The sequence below is a fragment of the Rattus norvegicus genome, chromosome 1, assembly GCF_036323735.1.
Source record: "Rattus norvegicus strain BN/NHsdMcwi chromosome 1, GRCr8, whole genome shotgun sequence".
In the NCBI taxonomy this organism is placed as follows: Eukaryota; Metazoa; Chordata; class Mammalia; order Rodentia; family Muridae; genus Rattus; species Rattus norvegicus.
In genome coordinates, this window is record NC_086019.1 from 265195615 (window position 1) to 265210045 (window position 14431).

General features: G+C 45.6%; 1 long non-coding RNA gene across 1 annotated transcript in view; it reads right to left on the reverse strand.

Annotated features, from left to right (window-relative positions):
- The window catches only part of LOC103691380 (uncharacterized), a 54576-nt gene extending 40725 nt beyond the window's left edge, over positions 1-13851 (reverse strand). Inside the window, exon 1 of the long non-coding RNA XR_590740.4 lies at positions 13611-13851. This is a non-coding gene — a long non-coding RNA (uncharacterized LOC103691380). The remainder of the gene's footprint in view (positions 1-13610) is intronic.
- Between the last annotated feature and the right edge of the window lie 580 nt (positions 13852-14431).

The following is a 14431-nucleotide window of genomic DNA, read 5'->3' on the forward strand; positions in this document are numbered from 1 at the left end:
TCCCTAAAGAGCCAAGAATATGCCCCGTATGAAGAAGGACACCCTTAGTCCCAGTGGTTCTTAAGCAGAGAAACACCAATTGTTCAGGCTGCCGGAGGGAAATCGTTTAAGCAGTGCACCATCGGGGCAGCCGCAGTATGCAGACGCTCCTATGACGCGCTGAGGGTTCCTGGCCAAGGGCTCGCTCAGACAGCTCTGGTACCTGGTCAGCTCTCTTCTGGCAGGGTCAGTTCTGCAGCCATCAAGGCCAACACTAAGCACAGATCATTTGTGCGTGTAGAGGTGGTAAGGAAGGGCACCCAGCTGCCTCCTGCCTGGGAATTGTGTCCCAGTGGCTTCGTCAAACCAGTCGCCTGGAGGAGTGGTATGTCATTTATACTCAAGGTCAGAGCTTATCACCAGCATCTTACTCTGGGCTATTAGTCTGACTCTTTAAGTGACAGGAGCCAAAAGCCAAATGCTGAGTCTGTATTCTGATCACTCTTGAAGAGGGTTGGTCTTAGGAAGGTAACTTGTGTTGTTCTCTTCAGAGAAGAGATTTAAAGCAACTTGGTAGGACGTAGGCTTCTATGGTCAACAAGGCAACATGTCAGCAGAATGTTCAAGCAGAGACTGAGTATACCATTTATGATCTTGAAAGTCTTAGTGTGCTAAGGGGTATTTAAGTCCCCTCCCCATAACCCTTACACTATACTCAAACTAGCCTTGCACATGGGGTTGGCCCCTCTATTTACCTTCTGAAAATTTTTATTGAGAGCTCATTGGGTGTTCTTCTGGGTAGTAGGAGGACTCTCCAAAGCTAAAAAAGGGACAGAAGCAATTGCATGAAGGAAGAAACAGGAGGAAGTGGGAGAGGGCTACGGCTGCTAAACATAGAGAACTTGTTATTCTTAGGCGTGGCCTTTGGTCTGAAAAGAAGAGACAGCCCTTGCAGACAGAGGGGATGGCAACTATGAGGACTGTGTGAGTTGGGAATAATTCTGTGTGGTGTTGGACCTGGCAATGGGAACAAGGAGACAACTAGATGTGGTTGGACCTGCTGATGGGATCTGGGATCTGCAGGACTCTGAGGGCTGTGGCCAGGAAGTGAAATTTTAGGCTAAGAACAATTGGAAGTAACTAGAGACCTCTAAGAAGGGATGACATCATCAGATGGACCCAACACCATCATCCTCCCATACGGGACAACTCTGTTGCTGTCGCTCTCAGAAGCTGAGACTCTTCTTTCTCAAGGCAGACTGTCGAGGAAGTGAGATCTCTGCTGGTGTGTCTGTGGATGTAGACATGGAGCCTGGAGTACTGTTCTGCGACAGACGGTGCTTTGAAATTCCTTGAATATATTCCCAGCTGATTCCTGCCTGTTTCAGGTTATGTGCGGCTCACTCGAGCTGTAATGAAGGTGGCCCTTATCAGTCTGAGCTTGAGCTGCCTTAATTAGACCAAGATTCTCTATCTTTAAATTGGTCTAACATCAAAGCTCGAGTTATAATTGCAGGTGATGTGTTTGGGAGTTGCATTGTTATGTAGAATACGGCTGCCAGCAGGTTGTGTGGGAATTATTGAAAAGCAATTTGTAGGAGAGGTCTGTGGGGGAAAGGTAGATCACCCCACTAAGCCAAAAGAAAAAAAGAAGCAATAGATAGGTAGCTGGGTGTCTTGGAAAAGCATGTTTAACAAGAGTGGCCATTCAGTCTTTTAGCAACTCTATTTTACTGCACATCTGGTTCAAGCCACTCCTGACTCTGACACACATGGCCCTTATGGTCTATGTTGTTAGAGGTAATTATTCATTTGCATTCAACATGGCTGGCTGCGGGATTGGCTTATGGGGGAGTCAAAATAGGTTATCAGGACAGCTCAGGCAGCTGGAGGCAATCCCTCAGCCACTTAACTCCCCACTCTGAGTTCTGGACTAGGGGAAGCTTACAGAAAGCATTTGTCTTGGGCTGACTCTTGGGGACAGGACTGCCAGTAAATGGGGAAGGTAGACATCTCTTTGACGTACGGATTTCAAGTCTTTAGGGCAAAGACTCTAAAGTGAGATGTGACAAACGTGGATGGAATTGAAGACCCTCGTGCTAAACGGAATCAGCCAGACACGGGCACGCCACGTGCTCTCTGATCCACGGGAGCCTTCCCTTCCCTGAACATTCAACTAGACAGGAGGATAAGCTTGATTTTCTTTAAACAACCCCAGTGAAGAGCTATGAGCACAGCATCTCCCATGTCTGATGTGCTTATTGTTAGATCTGTTAGCCTGTGTGAGAGGCTTCCTCAGCGAACTCCGACCTTTGGTGGCTAGATAAAGTTCTGTCTCATCTACCACAGTTCAGTCCCAGCAACTAACTGTTGGTTTCAGTGTCTAGGGTTAGGGACAGGGGCCACCATCTGTCAAAAGATGGGAAATGCCCTATTGATCAGCTGAGATTTTCAAGTCCAACTGTTCAACAGGATGAACGCTGCTGGCCTCTGGGGAGATAAGTGACCTCTCGCCTCTTAAATTGAGATAATTTCCCACAGCCATGAGGCAGTTTCATCTCCAGAGGGTTTGGACAGGGGAATGGGAGGTCAAGTCAGTCACCAAGGCAGGATTCCAGGCCTTTGCTCCAAACCACATTCACTTTTCTAATCAAACTGTGTCACGTGATTCCAATTATTTTTCCACCCTCTCTAAGAACAGTGGGCCATGGAGTAGGCTGATGACCTGTGAAATTTCAATTTAAAAAAAAATGAAACTGGTCTTGGTTAACTTGAACGTCAGCCCAGCCCATTCTCTGGTCTGGAGCAGCTGGAGAAAACAGCAGCCAGAAAACCAGGTCGAATTTGATGGCCAGTTTCCCCACTCCAACCTCGGTGGCCCTGTAGCCCAAGCCTGTATGCCAGTGACCCATGGCGAATGCCCCTGAGACCACTCGAGGCAGAGTGCTGTATCCCCACGTTCTCAGGCTTCATGCTACTGAGTGCAGTTGGTGCTGGTATGTGAGTCTGGGTCACACAGACACAGAGCAGCTGTGAGTGAGTCAGGACCTATGGCCCTGTGACTTCCATTCCCTCCCCTTTCTAGGGAACATTGTTGATTGGAGTCTGTCTCCATCGATGTGTATGCCAGAGAGGAAGCCTGCAGACTCCGCTGCTCCCTAGGGGGACAGTTCTCTTGTTCTCTCTGGGGTTCTGCCTGTACGTTCTTTGTCTTGTTTGAGTTCGTTCTTTAGCAAACTCCTCAGCTGTTGGGAAATAGTAGAGTGTGAGTACAGGTATGTATGTCCAAATACCTGGTTCTTAAAAACATGAGTTTACATGGAAAAGACAAAGAATGAACTAAGGCATGATGGTATATACTCACAAAAGACCCTTGTTGGGAGAGAGGGAGGTATTTGTTACATTTTTGGGTGTGAGCCTAACCTTTAATGGCTGAGCCATCCCTCCAGCCAGAGGGAGGCATTTCTTTCAGTGTTGTAACCACTGGTAAGTGGTTTCTGTAAATAAACCTTCACCTTTGCTCATGTTAGCAACATTGAACCTCTCTCTTTTTCTCCCTCCCTTCTTCTCTCTCCCTCCCTCTCTCTCCCTTTCTATCCCCATCTCTCTCTCTCTCTCTCTCTCTCTCTCTCTCTCTCACACACACACACACACACACACCTATGGAAGCACACTCACACAGCAAGCACCACACACAGGTGTGCATTCATGCACAAATTGCCCAAAGAGATGGACCAGTTGGGAAGACAAAAGAGCCATAGGAGAGGACAAGAGTGAGCAAGAAGTGACAAGGATGAAAATACAATGTGTACATTCAGTAAAATGCCACATTGAAACCCATTATCATGCACAATTGTTTATGCTAGCAAAATAAAACTGAAATTAAGGCCTATAAAGAAGAATCTGGGCATAAGGACATAAAACAAAATTTCAACACTAGATGAGCTACTTGTCAAAGGAAAGGGACTAAGAAGACGAATGTACACCAGTTTCTGATTGGACCAGTCTGTCAGCGATGCTCACATGCCCTGAGTAGTCTAGTGTGATGTACTCCACATACTGTGCTGGGTGTGACCAGCAAAATGTGGTGTTGATAAGCTTCCAGTATTCGATGTGGCACCAAGGAGCCACATGTTGCCACAGTGCCAGGATGACCAACTCAGATTAGAGTCCTCCTCCCTACTCCTAGAGAAGACATTCCAGAAGACCAGAGGGTTAGAGTCTGTGACCATCATGGCAGCAAGCATAGCAGCAGGAAGCAGGCATGGCATCGGAGCAGTAGCTGAGAGCTTACTTCCTTATCCCCAAGAATGCGACAGAGGTAGAGAAAGCACACTGGGAATATCATGGGCTTCTGAAACCTCAAATCCGGCCCCCAGTGACACACCTTCTGCATCAAAGACACACCTCCTAAGCTTTCCCAAATTGTTTCACCAACTGGAGACCAATTGTAGAACAGGTTTTGCTAAGGTCCTGCTCCCCAATTGGTTCTTGACCCATCAATAAAGATACTGGCAACCAAAGAGCTGAGTGAGATAGGCGGGACTTCTAGATCCCTACAAGAAAGCTAGCAGATGTAAGAGAGAGAGGAGGATCTTTCACCATGTTTTGGAGGGACAAAAGGTCACCAGCCATGTGAGATCTCGGGAAGAGTGGCCATAGGCCATTTCCCCAGGCAAAAGATTAGAAATGCCCAGAAATTGAGCTATTAGGCAGGTTGAAAACTAATTTAGTGTGTGTGTGTGTGTGTGTGTGTGTGTGTGTGTGTGTGTGTGTGTGTGTTTTACGTGCAGATCAGAGGGAACCTGGGTGAAGGCACTTGAGGCAGGATAGCAAAAACTGCACACTACAACCAATCATTCAACTATATGAACCTATGGGGGTCATTCCCTTTCAAACTACCACACTGATCCTTACTCCGGGATTCATATAGTAATAGCCATGATGGTGACAGCTGTTAAATCATAAATATGTGAAAGAGCCATGTACCTTTTAAAAAGAGAGTTATATTTCAGCTATTTTTTTCTTACAATAGGACAATAATGTGGATGTAGCTATTGTCCTCACTTTGAAGATGAAGCAAAGAGTCTAAGGTATCCTCATGGGGTCGCAAAGCCTTGGAAGTGGTGGAAACAGGACGTAAGTTTGGATGTTACCACGTAATAATATAAATACAATTGATTTAACAGCGCTGGTGTCCCTCATGACAAAAAGCCTCCACTGGGAGGATGGGTATTTGTGTTTTATCCTCAAAACTAATAAACTAAGAATTAGGGCTTGGAAAGAAAAGAGAGCCATAGTAAACGGCTCTACACCTGAACATGGAGACACAGTTGTCCACATTGTGTCTCTGCACCGCCCACTATGGCTAGAATGCTAGAGAACTTGGAATGCCATGCCTCTCCAGCTGACCTTCTGCAGTTCTCTAGAATTCAACCTGTGCCAAGCTCTCTCTGCCATGCGGCCCCTCTCTCGTGACGTTATACTTCAGACCACAGCATTCATTATAGAGGGGGTAGGTGTGAAATGGTGTTATTGGGTCCCATCAGCTCACTCTGAAGGCCAACAGAGAGCTGCACCAAGGGAATTGAGAGTATGCTCAGGGTGTACCCATCTATACTTAGTCCTCACTGGACTACAAATGCATAGATGTGCCAGTGGTCCCTGTGGAACAAAAATGAAAACCAACGTCTATGTATAAAACCACAGCTTGTTCAGTAAAGCTTGGGAGCTCTTTTCCACCCCTGCCTCTCTCCTCCTCAGCCCTGTGCCCAGAGTTCCATCTCCTGTCCTGATAGGGTTGAGATCTGTGCTTACTTTTGCTCAACACAGGAACAATCCAGCACTGTGAGAGGCCGGAGAACATAGACTTACAGCACCCACGTCACTGGCTCATTTTAGTTTTGAAATTATCATAGCACTGAATGTTTCCAAAAATTAATCCATTTGACATTATGCAAAAGCTATGAGCCTTCATTGAATTCATGGAATCATAACGCTCATGTTATTAAAAGTCTCAATCCCAGGGTTGGGGATTTGGCTCAGTGGTAGAGCACTTGCCTAGCAAGCGCAAGGCCCTGGGTTCGGTCCCCAGCTCTGAAAAAAGAAAAGAAAAAAAAGTCTCAATCCCTCAGAGGCCTGTCTTTAGGCAACCTGACTATATAAACAGGTATATACACGCTGCCTGTATGCACAAGTGTATTCCAGTCTCTTGGGTGATATCACCACTTTCCTTTTGTGCTACTTTCTCTGTTGCAAAATGAGCAACTTAATTGGACCATTCGTAGAGGTTTTTGTTTGTTTGTCTGTTTTTTTGTTTTGTTTTTGGTTTTTTTGGAGCACATGCCTGCAATTCCAGAATTTGGGAGCTGGACACAAAAGGATTGGGAGTTCAAAGTTACCCTTAGCTACAAAGTGAATTCAAGACCATCCTGGGATAGTTGAGATGTGAGATCTTATCTCAAAAGTCTCTCTCTCTCTCTCTCTCTCTCTCTCTCTCTCTCTCTCTCTCTCTCTCACACACACACACACACACACACACATACACACACACACACACAGAGAGAGAGAGAGAGAGAGAGAGAGAGAGAGAGAGAGAGAGAGAGAGAGAGAGAGGTCTGTGAGCCATGCCTGACCTCTTGCCTGGGAGCTTTTCCAAACTGGACAGCCTGAAGCTATTTTCTGGGGGTGGTAATGGGAATAAGCATAGGGAGACTCTGGAGTTGTTTTTAATTTAACATCTTTGCTTTCGTAAGCAGAGAGAAGAAAGAATGATATACCCAGGAGACTTCTATGTATTCCTTCTGAAATTGGAGGGGCTGAAATGAACATGATGTGGAATCTGTCTTAGCAATCCAGCAGGGACCTAGTCTTCCAAATTCTTTCCCTCAGTTACTTTGAGGATTGATCCAAGCAACACACTTTTTCTGAACCACCATGTCTTACACATGAAGGATGGGCCTAGTAGCCATTCTACTTGTTCTCCCCTTCTCCTTTGTGGTGGGAAGAAGAAGCTGATATACTTTTAACCATTCCTTTTTTTTTGACTCTCATATGTCATTTTATTTGGGGTATCTTTTCTAAGGACCACACAGCTAGGATGGGGTATTTTAAAATTCAACATGAAAGTATTTATCTTTTAATATGAAGGCTTTGATCCATTCACATTTATTGTGATGACCTGGCTCCTTGGATTTGTTAAAAACCTGTGTGTGTGTGTGTGTGTGTGTGTGTGTATGTGTGTGTGTGTGTATGTGTGTGTGTGTGTGTCTGTCTGTCTGTCTGTCTTAAGAATCTGCTTTATATTGAACATGAGAGATGAGAGAACACTTTCTGTTGCCTTTTGCTCTCATATAAAGATTGCACATGGGTGCTTCCTTGACTCCTTCAAGACATCTCTCTTTTATAAGTCTTCCAACTCTTTGCCTGAGGCCAGGAGATCAATTATAAGAAAGAAAATATTTCTTGGCTCAGAGAAGGGGTCTTGCTCCCTTCTTTCTGGACACATAGAAGTAGAGGAAAAGGCTGAGGAATGAGATCAGAGAAAACGACAAACAGAGTTGAGAGAGAGAGAGAGAGAGAGAGAGAGAGAGAGAGAGAGAGAGAGAGGCAGGCCTAAAGATCTGTCGTAGAGATATGTCATTTGTCCAGGTGAGGACCCTGCTTGCAAGACATAGGACTACCAGTCCTCTGAGTTTATGAGACTGGCTGTACAGTTGCCTTTCTCTCTGCTCCAGTCTCAACCATCAGGACACTTCTCTCCCATAACCATGGCTGATAACTGACACTTGGAACACAAACACATAGCCTCCAGATGTCAGCAATTGCCTTCAGTTTCCAGGACATCCCGCCAGACTTCAGCTTTGCAGCAGTGGCCAGCCGGCAAGATCAGTGGCCACACACTTTCTCTCAACTTGGTCTGCCTCTGGGAACAAGTGGAGAGCTGTACTGTAGAGGTCATGTATGTGTGGCCCAGCCGAAAGTGTTTAAAAGGGTGCTCCAGGGGACACAACCCACGGCAAGCAGCTGTGAACTGTTCCATTCTTTTGCCTCCAGCCAGAGGCCAAAAGTTTTCTCAGCCTTTTAATGGAGGGAGAAAATCATTCCAGAATTCTGGTGCTTCCTGCTAGCCAGGAAGAGCCATGTGCATATACAGGGATACTTCGGTGGACACCATGAGCATGGGGACCTACATCCATGTCAACAATCCATAGTCTTGAGTCATTTATGCTGAAGAAAGCCCAGCTGTACCAGTGGGACGAATGCTGACTTTATTCTTTGTTCAGATAGAGTCCACACTCTTCTCCAGTAACTGAGGCAGTGGCCTGTGGCAGCTAAGCTTGGCCAAGATACAAAACACACACAGGCTGGACTGGAGGAACAGTCTCCACACATGCAGCTTTGCTGAGACAAGGGCCTGGATGGGATTCAATTACAGTGACATCTCCTAGAGACAGGGGTCTCTGCTAGGGGAAGTGTGGAGAACCTTGCAATATCAGACACTGTCCCTAGCATAGCATTGCAGAGGTGTGTGTGTGTGTGTGTGTGTGTGTGTGTGTGTGTGTGTGTGTGTGTGATCTCATGCTTGCACTGCCAGAGGCCATGCTCAGGACCTCATGAGTGCTAGGTCAGTGATTTACCATTTCCAAAACAATGTTTAAGTCAAAGCTGAGGTTTTAAGATGGAGAAGACACAGAAAGTCTAATGCTAGTCTGCATGTATGTTGGACTATCTTCAGTTCTATAAGACCTAAGAGGTCTGCAGAATTAACCACTATGAGTGCTTTAGAAATGCCTATCATGACACTTGGCCCTGGACATTGTCATTAACAACCACTTAATGTGGTGACACTTACTGCAGAGCAGTGGACATTGGGATGACCCCTGGGTACACACCTATCCCTCCAGCTTTGAGTGGCATTCATATTGTTTAGTGCTTGGGGCATAGATCTAGAGGTGGCCCTAACTTTCTAGCAAATGCTAAGTTTCAAAATGAGCAGGGAGTCATTTGAAGACAATGCAGTATGAGGCTGGCAGGAGACTTTTGAGATTACCCAGATGAGGGTATCTCCTTTGGCTAACACCTGAGGGACTGCATTGGTCAATGTCTTATTCTGATATAATACCTCACATGACTGAAGAAAGCAGGATTTATTTTATCCCACAGGTCCAGAGAGTTCTGCCCATGGTTGCTTGGCCCCATGTGTTTGTGTAGAAGGAAACAATAGTAAATACACCCAGAACTGTGCTTTCCCAGTGTCTTAGAAATTTGTGAATAAAGGTGTGTGTGTGTGTGTGTGTGTGTGTGTGTGTGTGTGTGTGTATGTACTCACAATAAAATTGACAATCAAAATTAACCATCTTGCCTCTCGATTTGATTGTCCTTGCCAGCAACCACAATCATAACGTCACCCACCCCTGATGATACTAACTCTGTGAACAGCGGAGTAGAGAGTAGAGAATCTAGCAGTGGCTCTCAACATGTGAGTTGTGACCCCTTTGGGCTTGATGACTTTTTCACAGAGGTTGCCTAAGATGACTGGAAAACATAGATATTTATATCACGATTCATAACAGTAGCAAAATTACAGTTTTGAAATAGCAACAAAAATAATTTTATAGTTAGGGGTCACCACAACACAAGGAACTGTATTAAAGGGTCACAGCACTAGGAAGATTGAGAACCACTGTTCTAGCAGAAGGCCCAGAATCAAGCTAAAATCTTGTTGTCTATGGCTGTTCTGAGTGAGGAATACAATGCCCTCTTAAGTGTTTAAGCTCATTTGGCTAGAGTTTCTACTGTTTCCTCTCTACCTCATTTGGACAGATTTGTATAACAAAATAGAACCAGCAAACTTTTAAAATGCTGGTGTTTCTCAAAAGAGGACAGGTTTCCCTCAGCTCCTTCCCACCAACATCCTCTAAGATGCCTCAGAAACTCCCTTATGTGAATGGGAGTCTACTAGACTTGTGACTGATTGTGCTATCAAACTCTTGATAAAGCCATGTTTGGTAGTAGCAAGCCCTTTGTAGATCATGCCGTGGGGGCATTGGGAACGCTCTGACTAGTTAATGGATTCACCCAATCTTCCCAGAAATAATGTGTGGTGGTTTGAATATGCTTGGCCCATGGCACTATTAGGAGGTGTCACCTTGCTGAAATAGGTATGGCCTTGTTGGAAGAAGTGTGTCACTGTGCAGGTGGGCTTTGAGGTTTCCCAGTGCTCCAGCTCTGCCCAGGATGGAAGAAAATCTCCTATCGCCTGCCTTTGGATCAAAATGTAGAGCTCTCAACTCCTTCTCCAGCACCATGTCTGCCTACAGGCTGCCATACATCCTGCCAAGACGATAATAGACTGAATCTCTGAAACTGTAAGCCAGCCCCGATCAAATGTTTTCTTTTGTAAGAGTTGTCTTGGTCATGGTGTCTCTTCACAGCAATGAGATCCTAACTAAGACACAAAAAGAGTCCTATCATTCTTTATATTCTACAGCTGAGTAAGTTGGGATAGGCTAGGTTTATATCAACTTGACAAAATCTAGAGTCATCAGAGAAGAGACTGCCTCAATTGAAAAATTACTCCATAAGCTCAGGCTATACGAAAGCCTGGAGAACAGTTTCTTAATCAATAATTGATGGGGGAGAGTCTAGCTTATTGTAGGTTGTGCTAGCCCTGGGCTGGTGGTCCTGGGTTCTATAAGAAAGGCATGAGGAGCAAGCCAGTAAACAGCACCCTCCATGGACTCTGCATCAGCTCCCGCTGTCTCCAGGTTCCTGCCCTGTTGAGTTCCTGTCCTGACTTCCTTCAGTGATATGCTCCAACATGGAAGTTAAACTCTTTCTTCTACATCGTGGTTCTTTTTTTTTTTTTTTTTTTTTTTTTTGTCTTGTCATGATGTTTCATTACAACAATAGAAACCTTTACTAGGACAGGTGACAAGTTACTTGTTCAAGCACACATAGCTAATTAATTGCTAAAACTAGATTTCAAATTGAATCTTATTCTAGAATCCATGCTTATTGTTATTTTGCTTTGCATTTGTGGTGGTTAAAGAAAGAGATGAAAATTCTTAATTTATATAGAGCTCACTTGAAGTTGTAACAAGGGAAAATCACCCCTTTAGGAGTTTGGTCTTTTCCTGGGAAGACATTGAGGCCTTTGGAGAACAGTGTGTTTGTATACTGGACAGTTAACCAGGCTCATGGCATGACCCATCTCCATGGCATGACCCATCTCCATGGCATGACCCATCTCCACCACATGACCCATCTCCACCACATGACCCCATCTCCATGGCATGACCCATCTCCCAGACATGACCCCATCTCCATGGCATGACCCATCTCCGTGGCATGACCCATCTCTATGGCATAACCCATCTCCACCATATGACCCATCTCCAAGACATGACCCCATCTCATGGCATGACCCCAACTCATCTCCATGGCATGAACCATCTCCAAGACATGACCCATATCCATGGCATGACCCTATCTCCAAGGCATGACCCCATCTCCATGGCATGATTCATCTCTGAGGCATGATCCCATCTACAAGGCATGACCACATTATCCCAAGGCATGATCCCATCTTATCTCCATGACATGACCCCATCTCCATGGCACGACCCATCTCTAAGACATGACCCATCTCCAAGGCATGACCACATCATCTCCAAGGCATGACCACATCCCCGTGGCATGACCTCATCTCATCTCCAAGGCATGACCACATCTCCATGGTACGACCCCATCATCTCTGAGGCATGCCCCCATCTCCACATCATTTTCAACCATAATTCTTCTCAGCCATTCATCTTCATGAAATCAAGTGAAATGCAGTCCATACTGCCAGGAGAATCCTGTGACCTCTGGCCACAGTGCTTTGCCAAGAATTCCACATGTTTAGCCATGGCTCAGGCAGAAAGGAGGCCCTGCTGCTATGGAACAACACTTCTACCCCTCTTCCAAGTGGCTCAGGCTCACTCTGATTCTGCAGCACATCCGTCTTTCATTTTCTGTTTCCTGTGGTAAACAGCAGGCCAGATCACAGAAGGAAAGCCTTCAGGGATGAGCTGCCTGGCCTGGCCCACCGTGGTAAGCTGCAGGTGCTCGAGAAGGCTGGCCAATGGGGGAGTCTTCTTGGAATAAGTTTGACAAGTTACTGCTAGCCTGAATCTAGGGTCTCATCTCCCTCTGCTTAGGTCCTCGGGTCACCAAAAGGAAATGTATTTAATTTTAAAATCCCCCCTAGAGCTGAAAGGAATTCCAGGAAAACAGCCATAAACACTGGAAAAGTCTTGTCTGATTTAGGAAAACATTCCAGTGGATTTAAAAGGAATATCCTGTGACTAATCTCGTGTAAGACTTGGGAACGGGTCTAACTGTTCAGTTTGGTGGTCAGGGAGGAACCGAGGAGACCAAACCTCTTCCCACTGCCACTTTGGGCACTAAATCAGTTGGGGCTGAGTTTCCAAACAAGGATTTGGAATAGTTTGCTGTTTGATCCTCAGGACCACTCCCCCATTTCAATTTGTCATTGCTTCCCCATCAAGAGAGTTTGTACAACCAAATCCCCCATGTAGTCCTGGCACTTTGGGAGCCAGTAAATAAAACCCAAATGTTAATTCTTATGAGCACAGCACTGCCTGCCAAGAGCTGAATAATGTACGGTAGAAGAAACGGCGTCATGTGTCCTGGTGGGGGAGGGGGTGGAACAGTAGGACAGAGTTGAAGAACAGGGGGGGAGGGGGGGCCCATGAGGCAAAGGAAGAAAAAAGGATCCAAAAGGAGAAGGGAATGAAACTAACTCTTAGGGCACACATCCTGTATGGGAATGGTCACTAATGAGGGATCCTCTGAGCCCCTGTAACCGCTCTGCAGGGAGTCATATCCACAGTCTCTCATCAGATCTTCACAGCAGCACACGAGGCAGATGGCTACTCTCCTCTGTAATGGATGAGGAAACTTGGGCTCAGAGAAGCTAAGAGAGTCACCTCACGTGAGGAGAAGGTGAGGTCCATACTTGCTATGGTTCGTGTGCATCCCTAACAGTTCACTAAGTCCTCAGTGTTGGGATAGGTTAGGGTTGTGGGGATAAAGACCCTCAAGAGTGAACCAATGTCTCTTCTGTTGGATCAGCTACCAACAGAACAGGTTGTTATAAAGGGAGACAGCAGCCATGTCCTCTCTCCTGCACACACATCTTGCCTGCAAACTTCCCACTCTTGAGTTAAAACAGAACAAGACCCTCCCCACAGTTGAAAAGTTACTTCTCATTCTTCAAAACTAGTTTACAAAACTAATAAATGAATAAATAAATAAAGCCTTAGTCTTTATATGTTACCCAGTTTGAAATAATCTGTTTTAGACACAGAAAAATAAGACAGCTCTACTTCCTAGAATCCAAATTCAAGCCCACGTTGTTCTCCCAGCCCAGACGGAAACGGTGAGATGTTGGTAGGGTGATGAGCAGACCCAGTTAGGTCAAAAGCAGCTCCTTGTAGACAGGATCTCCAATGTTAAACCCACAAATGTCCTTGATAAACGGGATGGGATGCCTGAAGTAGTTGACACGGAGTAGCCTCTTTTTACCATCCCCACCTAAAACTGAGAAACAGTATCAATCTTACCAAGCCAGGTTAAGCTTGTGATGTAGCAATTGATGACCTTGAAATTCTTCTTTGGCTTCCCCAGCTGGGGCCACAGCTGTGCATCACCACACCTGGTATACGCAGCCCTGGGAACAGAACTCAAGGCGTTGTGCATGCTAGGCAAGCATTCTGCCGCCGAACTATATACCCAGCTGCCCACGGAACACCTACAGGAGTTCATGCCAAGGGGCAGTTCCAGGAAAGGACACTGCTGCTACAGCTCTTGGGCACACAGGTCCAGAGAGGGCAAGCCTGTTACCTGCCCTTTGTCTCCTTCCCTCACTAAATGTTTACCTCATAGAATCAATACTGAAACATACACCAGTAATGACATCCTAGCCATTATGTACAAGAACAAAAACCTTTCCCCTCAGAAGGACAAAAATGGAAGAAATAACTTAAACTCCAACTCCAGGGGTTTGTAAGTACCCTATGATTTCTTTCTAGTAGTTTTTAACCAACAGCCCCATTTGAAGGTCCAAGGGGACTGTCCGTTTAACACTGGACCTGTGTAATCCGGAAGAATGACTTCCTAAGCATATTTCATATTTCTGGAATCCCACTTTAAAATTCTGGAACCCCGCTTTATAAGCTAAGACACTGTCAGCCTCTGGAGAAGGCAAAGTGAGTCTTGGAATGTGACCAAGAATAAGAGTGCCCTGTCACAGACGGAGCCAGGCAGTTGTAATTGTAAACAGAAAGGTCATACATGTCCCGGCTTGTCCAACATACAGGGCAAGTATGATGAAGCCCATGTTCTATGAAGTGGGGGCTCAGGATAGAAGTTTAAATGACTTTTA